Here is an 8,601-nt window from a genome sequence, read left to right as displayed (position 1 = left end):
GCTTTTGGGGCAATTTCTTTTGAAGAATGGCTGAGCACTCTTCATTTAACTTCACCATCTCACCATCCTCCCATTTCCATTTTTTCGACATCACCTCATTCTGAAATTTGGCATATTCCAGCATTTGTGACAATACATCAAGAAGGGGAAGGTTAATATGTATTTTTCTAAATACTTCTAAAAACTTCTCAAATTGTCTATCTGAGTTACCCTTCCAAATTCTTCCAGGGTAGGGGATAGGGAGTTAAATTTCATGTAAATTCAGTTTAGGGGTGCTTCCCTCATTCTCCTTTTGCAGATCGACCACATCAGCTTCCTTGTCGTCTTCTTGGGCTTCGCCAACTGTCTTCCCACTTCTTAAGGCTATGGCATTTACCTGCTCTCTGGGATTCTTCTCAGTGTTGCTGGGTAGCCATCCCTCTTTTCTTTCCGACAGTATGCTTACAATCTGCCCCACTTGAACTTCTATGTTCTTAATCGATGTTTCATGGCTTTAGAATTTTGCTTCAGCAGTATTGATGAACTTAGAAATCATCTCCTCCAAATTGCTCTTTTTTTCTTGCGGGGGTGGTTGTGGATGGAATCCCATGGGTGCCTTTTGCTGATTGTTGCTCCATGAAAAGTTTGGATGATTCCTCCACCCTGGGTTGTATGTATTTGAGTAGGGATTGAAATTCGGCCTGTCAACATGAGAGATAAAATTAGCATTCTCATGGGAAATAAAAGGACTACTTAATGGACAATCAGAATTAGTATGTCCTATTTGTCCACATGAATCGCATGGGATGCTAGATGATGCATTAATGGCTGCAATATTAAAGGTGTCAAGTTTCTTATTCAGATTAGTAATTTGTGCAGATAGGGCTGCAAGGGAATCGATGTGGTGTACTCCCCTCTGATTGGTTCTGTCATTGCTCCATTGGTAGCTGTTCGACACCATCTCCTCTACTAGGTCATAAGCTTCTTCCGATGTTTTTCTCATGATTGTGCCACCTGCAGCTGCATCAATAATAGATCGATTAGAGGGGGTAATACCATTATAAAAAGTCTGAATTTGATGCCAAGTTGGTATCCCATGGTGAGGACACTTCCTAAGCATCTCCTTGAATCGTTCCCATGCTTCATATAAGGATTACTTCTCAAATTGAGCAAAAGTAGTAATATCATTAATTAGCTTTGCTGTTTTAGAGGGTGGGAAATATTTAGCCAAAAAGCTTTGGGTTAGATCATTCCAAGTGGTGATACTTCCTGCAGGGAGTGAGTTAAGCCAATCTTTAGCTCTATCACGTAATGAAAAAGGAAATAATCTAAGCCTAATAGCATCATCACTAACTCCATTATGTTTAAAGGTATCACATATTTCCAAGAAGTTAACAATGTGTGCATTAGGGTCATCACTTGGTAACCCACTAAACTGAATGCTTGTTTGGATCATTTGGATTATTGCAGGCTTGATTTCAAAGTTGTTGGCATGAATGGTGGGCTTGCAAATGCTGGAAGTCGTTCCATCAATGTTTGGACAAGCATAGTCCAAGAGGGTGCTATTTCCTTCTGCCATCTCTCCTTCAATCTCTATTACTGGTTTGCCAATAACAAACATGGTTTGACCCTTGTGAGCATTCGGTTTCTGACGGACAAACATGGTTTGATTATTCTAGAACTTGTCTTATTAGGCATGTTGAGACCACGATAAGGAGTTCATGAATTGGAACGTGATTTTTATCGAAAAAAAATAAAAAAAATTATTTCTGAATAAATGTGAGATGGAGCATAAAATGCACGCACACCAAAAATATAAGAAAAGGGTGAGATGGAGCATAAAATGCACTCATTCCTAGATCCCAAACCCTAATTCACCTTTCGATGCAGTAGACTCATGATAAGTGGTGGAGATGTGATACATAAGCAAGCTTATCGTGATAACATTCCTTGTTTCATTCTGAAAAATCGTGAGAGGGTATTTTTGAATCTTGCTGCATGTGATTATGAAAACAAAAAGGGCTTACTCTAGTCCTAAATTATTCATGCGAAGAGATGCTTGTTTCCCTCGATTGTCGATCTCATTTAGGATCAAGAGGATTGGCATTTTAAGATGATTCTTTGAAAAGTTAAAGAGAAAAAGAAGTGGACGAAAGAAAGGATCATAAATACTGATCAAGGCATGAAAGAGGGTGAACATCCTGTGAAAAATGACCACCAAAATTCTTAGTAGTTAGTTAGCTTGTTCTGTTCTAGTTTTTCTTTTTCTTCAGTTTTGTCTTGCCCGAGGACGGGCAAGGTTTAAGTATGGGGGAATTTGATGAGGGTAGAATTTATCACATTTTTATCCCCAAATATTTTGTCTTTCATACCTAATTATTACTTAATTGGACTCATATCTCTTGTATTTTGATTCAGGGCATGAAAGAAGGCATTAGGAGCAAAGAAACGCTAATCGGATGGGTTTTTCACAGTTTCGGCAGCGATCAGTAATCCGGGCCTAACATTCATATCCAAGCTCCGATTGGTTTGATTCAAGATCCACTAGAAAGACAAGAGATAAAGATACAAATTTCATGTTTTGGGCTTTCATAGATTCGGCCTACATCGAAGTCAAATCCGGACCCAAAGATGGAGCACTTTCGTAGTGAGGCCCAATTCCCAACTGAAGCCCATTTCGCAGAAGAACATTGAGGTGGCCCAAGATATTAAAGCAGCCCATTCGAATTCAAGAGTTCGAGAGTCCTCTTAGATTTAAACTTTTAAATATAATTCCAGAAAGATTAAGAAAGGTTTTAGATAAGGAGAGAGGAGAGAAGATAGGATAGGAGGAGTTTGGATCAAGGCTGGATTATCCATTCTTGAGATAACTCCAAGAAAGTGTAAGCTATATGAGAGCTGGGCGCACCAGCCCAAGGGTATCACGAATTGCATTGAGCAATCAGTCAAGAGAGGAGAAAAGAAGTCAAGAAACAGAGGAAAGGTAATCAAGAATTCAAGATACTTCAAGAAGAAGGTGGCGGCAAGAAGATGAGATCTCAGCACCATGGGCGAATACAAGAGTTCTTTCTTTCCCTTTGTTTGCTTTAATTCTCTTATCATGAACTGAATTGTTTCTTGCTAGGGCTGTGGAAAGCCTGACCATGTTAATGAATATATTTTTATCTTTATGATTTATCCAAGATTGTGATTTCCATATAGTCTATGAATTATTGTGCTTAGTGCAATTAAGAGCTTGGCCACCTCTTAATTGATTTGTGTTATGTGAATGAATCGAGAGAGGAATTCACATAATCGACAGAATAATTCATAGTGTGAATTGAATGGTATATAGAGGTATATATACCTGATTCCTCTGAACTTAATGGTTTTTCTTGGACTTAATGCATTTCCATCTTGAGAGCTCTACTTGAGAGATCGAAGGGTTACCTGATGGACGTAGTTTTAGTATATCTCGAGAGAGAATATTAAATAAAATTGGAAGGACCTCAGCTTATGGAAATGGCAAATAATCTTGGTTAATCGAATCCATTAATATTCATTACATTGGTTAGGTGGACCAAAATCCCTAGCGATTTCATCCATTGCATATTCGGTTAGTGATCACCTTTGCTTCTATTTTCTTTTTCTAGCTTTTATTTCCAGTAGTTCTTGCTCAAATCTGAATTTCGATTGTCCAAATAATTAGGGAAGACTGTGGGTCTAATACTTATTTTATTATATCCCCGTGGGAACGATATTTTTATACTACTTGATAACTAGTGCACTTGCTAGGGTTATATATTTATAGCTATCACTTGATTTGTTTTCTCTTTTCTTGATTGATTGCTCATTTGCTTCTTGATTCATTCCAGACATTGAGTGATGCCTAAAGTTGGTCCGCCCCCCCCCCCTTTTTATATAGCTTAAAGGGGACGGGGTGGTCTCCAACTTCCTCTTGAAGTTTATCTTGCAAGAATAGAAAGTCCTAGTCTAATCCTACTCTTATCTCTTTATCTAGTGAACTCAATCCCTTTATCTTTCTAAGATTACATCAAAAATTTAGATCTGGAAGGACTCTTCACAGTTTCTTGTTCTTGGATTCGTATTAGACCTCCTCTGCAAATTGGGCTGCTGCCAGGCTTTTCTACAAAATGGGCTTCAGCTGCGGATTGGGCCTTCCTACGAATTTTCCCTGACTTCGGGCCCGGATTTGACTTCGATGCAAGCCGAATCTGTGAAAGCCCAAAACACGAAAGTTGTGGCTTTTTCTCTTATCTTTCCAGTGGCTCTTGAATCAATCCAAATTACTGAATGATTGGTTGAATTCGCTGGGGCTTTTGATCCACCTAACCATTCCAATGAATATTAATGGATGAGATTGTCCAAGATAATTTGTCATTCCCATAAGCTGAAGTCTTTCCAGTTTTATTTAATATTCTCTCTCGAGATATACTAAAACTACTTCTATCAGGTAACCCCTCGATCTCTCGACTAGAGTTCTCAAGATAGATTCAGATGAATCATGTGTATATACCCCTATATACCATTCAATTCACACCATGAATTATGTGGTCAGCTATGTGAATTCCTCTCTCGATTCATTCACATACACCTGATCAATTAAGAGATGGTCATTCCTAATATCAACTGGACGGCTTGTGAGTACAGCTCCAATCAATCTTTTCCCAAAAGATTGAAATCAAGATCCAATCTTGATTGCTCCCAAGAACTGGAGATCAAACTGAAGGAATGGCAATGGCAGGAAGGTGGCGGCAGAAGGGAATTCGCAGTATGTAGGAAATCTCTCAATCTCTCTTTCTTTTAAAGAGAAGAATGCTATTGATGTTGTTGTTGTTGTTTTTCAAGGCTGCCGCCCCCTTCCCCTTTTATAATCTTAAAGGGATCAGCTACTAATCAGATTAGGAGTTGCTAATCCAAATCATATTTGGGTTAAAGGTCCCTTAGTGATAAGGGATAATCCTTATCTTATCTGCAGATCAGATCAGCTGTCTCCTAATCTAATTAGGAGGTTTCCAGATCTAAATCTTATTTAGATCTTGGACTCTCTGAGTGGATAGGGTCTAAGCCTAATCCTTTTAGCTGACCCACTTCAGAATTTGCCCCCTTTAGATGACTGATCAAATCAGCCCAGTTCGAAATGGGCTTAAGGCCCATTTAAGGTTATCTACTCAAAAACCTTCTAAATTGCTGCCCAGTTGGGCTTCCTTGTATGGCGTGGGACCCAAGCATTGATCTACACATCAGCCACATGGGTTCAGCCCAGCCTTTGTTACAAGGCCTGGCCGAATGCACTACTGAAGACAGTGTACCCCCTGAAACCCATCAAATGGGCACTATGGGCCCAACACTTACACTAAGTGGTCCCTGGGCCAAGCCACCTTGTAACACCCAGGGACTATGGGTAGATGCAAGATTAGCCAATCAGGTGTTATCCTCAATGGTCTTACACTTAACCTCTCAGCCCATAATGATCATACACTGCCCGACAAGAGAAGACCTCTCCCTCGGCTGCAAGGAACAGTGTTGCACTCTCCACTTATATGGATCCCGGGAATTAAAACCTTCTTGCAAACATTTTAGAAACCATATATGTTCTTTTTAATCTTATATAAAATATATTTTGCAAAACAAATCTCAATGATTGAAATCGGCTGCCGGCAGTCTTGGTTTCCATCAGTGAGAGTGCATCCCCGATCATTACCTTTGTCTGACAAAGGGGCTGATCCTGTCACTATGATCACCCACTCAGATGAATTCTCGGACTGTCCCAACATACCGAGGTTTTGATCCCCGCTAAGGATCTCACTGATTGGTACATCAAAGATAGCCCAATCCGACACCTAGTGCAGTATCATAATCGAGTCTAGGGGTCGGGTGTAACTTTCCAGTTTTGCCCATCAATCTCCAAGGTCCAGGGCAATACTGGAAATCTGGTCCAGTTCAAAGATTCAATTTATCCTACACTGTATGTGCCTAGGGTCTCACCCTGGCAGCTGAGACAAGCCACCCCAACCGACTTGGTGGCACTACAGTGTCAGCCTTGTCAGGATAGGTCTCCCCAGACCGACCCACTGGCTGTGAACATTCTAAACTAACACGAGTCTCATTAAGTGTCCAGTTTAAGGATATTACACAGAAACATACCAAGGGAACATGAATCAAATATGTATCTTTATTCATTTACAATAAACTCATAAAGTACATCATTCTGATTGAAGCTAAGGGCATACAAAACTGTCTAACAGCTCCCACTAGCACTTAGGTCCAATCAGGTACTAGCCGGAGTCCCATGCTTTTCACGTGTTTCTCAAACACTTTCTGTGATAGTGGCTTTGTCGATGGGTCTGCTACATTTTCCGCTGATGCTACCTCTTTACACTATCCTCCCGTAGGACCAGCGTTGTCATACAACTGTGGAATGGGTGATGTGCGGAATTCCAAATTCAGGAATGAACACCTTCATTCATAAGGCAGCCTCACTTACGGCAATGCTTTCGGCTTGGGTTGTGGACTATTAATTTGCTACTCAGGACCCCAGTTTGCTGACATTCAGGAAACAACACACGATCCTATCGTGAAACCATATCCAAATGTAGACTTTCTATCATCTCGGTCTGACTGGAAATCGGCATCAGTATACCCTTGGATCTGCAGTGAGCTACCATCGAACACCAGACAAAACTCTTTTGTCCTTCGAAGGTACTTAAGTATGTTTTTCACAGCAGTCCAATGCTCCTGCCCTGGGTTGGCCTGAAATCTTCTTACTACACTCACTGCCTGAGCAATGTCAGGGCGAGTGCACAGCATGGCAGTCATGATGCTCCCTACGGCAGAGGCATAGGGAACGTCTTTCATGCCATCAATCTCCTCAGAAGTCTTGGGAGACATCTTCTTGGAGAGAGTGACTCCGTGCCTGAAAGGAACATTTCCTTTCTTGGAGTTTTCCATGCTGTATCTTTTGACTATTTTGTCAATGTAAGCAGATTGGGATAATCCAATTATCCGCTTCGATCTATCTCTATAGAGTCGAAGACCCAGTATATAGGAGGCTTCTCCAAGATTTTTCATGGAGAATTGCTGCGAAAGCTATACTTTCATCGTAGTTAACATTCCTATATCATTCCCAAAGAGTAGAATGTCATCTACATATAGAACCAAGAAGGAAACCTTATACCCACTGTACTTCCTGTAGACACAGGGTTCATCCGGATTCTGCTCGAAGTCAAACGATTTGACAGCAGAGTCAAAACGGATGTTCCAACTTCTAGAAGCTTGCTTAAGTCCATAAACGGATCTGTTAAGTTTACATACCATGTTTTCCTGACCTGCAGCAATGAAGCCTTGTGGCTGCTGCATATAGATATCTTCAGTAAGATCTACATTCAGGAATGCAGTTTTGACATCCATCTGCCAAATCTCATAATCATGGTATGCTGCTACAGCTAGCAGGATCCTAATGGATTTAAGCATGGCCACAGGCGAAAAGGTTTCCTCATAATCGATGCCCTCTTTCTGAGTGTACCCTTTCGCCACTAGACGAGCCTTGAAGGTCTCAATCCTGCCATCGGGGCCCTTCTTCCTCTTGTAAATCCATTTGCAACCGATTGCTTTTACCCCGGAGGGTGGATCTACTAGAGTCCAGCTTGTCTGCACTCGTTCTTTTAATGTGTACTGGACAGCCCCAAATCTTCAAGTGTCTGACACTTGGTTTCTTTCTGGTCCAAAGTTCATATGGAGTATTCGGAACCGATTTGGTTGGAACCCGATTCAGCACGTAAATCGCAGTCTCTAATGCGTAACCCCAAAAGGATGTGGGTAACTCTGTGTGTATGAGAAGCGACTGGACCATATCTAATAAGGTCCTATTCCTCCTCTCTGAAACACCGTTAAGTTGTGGTGTAGCAGGAGGAGCTAATTGTGATACTATCCCATTGTCCTTTAAGTAGTCCCTGAATTCGTCAGAGAGATATTCGCCACCTCGATCGGATCGAAGGGCTTTAATTTCTCTCCCTAATTGTTTCTCGACCTCTTGTCTAAACTCTTTGAACTTTTCAAAGGATTCAGACTTGTGTCTCATTAGGTACACGGAACCATATCGTGAAAAATCATCTAGGAAGGTGATGAAATACACGTGTTGATTTCGTGTCCTAACACTCAGGGGACCACATACATCAGTATGTATTAGGTCAAGTGTGCCTGTACATCTTTCAGGCTTACCACTAAATGGCCGTTTCGTCATCTTGCCTTGTAGGCAAGGCTCACAGGTGGGAAGATCTTCTACAGCTAGAAAATCCAAAGGACCATCCTTTACCAACCTTGTGATTCGGTCAACACCGATGTGGCCAAGTCGGTAATGCCACAGACATGTGGGATTAACTGTATCACGGGCTCTCTTCTTGGGGTTTTCAACCGACGTAGTTTCGGTTATGTTAGTTTCTAGAGAAGGATGTAGAACATAGAGACCGTTCTCCTGTTCCCCGTATGCGATGAATCTGTTGTTTCTTTTAATAGTAATCGTATTACTAAAGAAGACAGAATAACCATCTGCACACAGTTTTGAGACAGAAATCAAATTTCTTCTTAAATTTTGTACATAAAGACAATCTTTCAGTACAATTA

General features: G+C 41.0%; 1 non-coding gene across 1 annotated transcript; it reads left to right on the top strand.

Moving 5' to 3' along the window:
• Nucleotides 1-1,070: 1,070 nt before the first annotated feature.
• On the top strand, nucleotides 1,071-1,177 carry LOC148804313 (small nucleolar RNA R71). Its single transcript, XR_016081531.1, has one exon. It is a non-coding gene; the product is annotated as a small nucleolar RNA R71 (small nucleolar RNA).
• Nucleotides 1,178-8,601: the final 7,424 nt, after the last annotated feature.

Source organism: Nelumbo nucifera, chromosome 1 (assembly GCF_055504915.1).
Source record: "Nelumbo nucifera cultivar China Antique chromosome 1, China Antique-T2T, whole genome shotgun sequence".
NCBI classification, from domain to species: Eukaryota; Viridiplantae; Streptophyta; class Magnoliopsida; order Proteales; family Nelumbonaceae; genus Nelumbo; species Nelumbo nucifera.
This window is presented reverse-complemented; position numbering and strand designations above follow the sequence as displayed.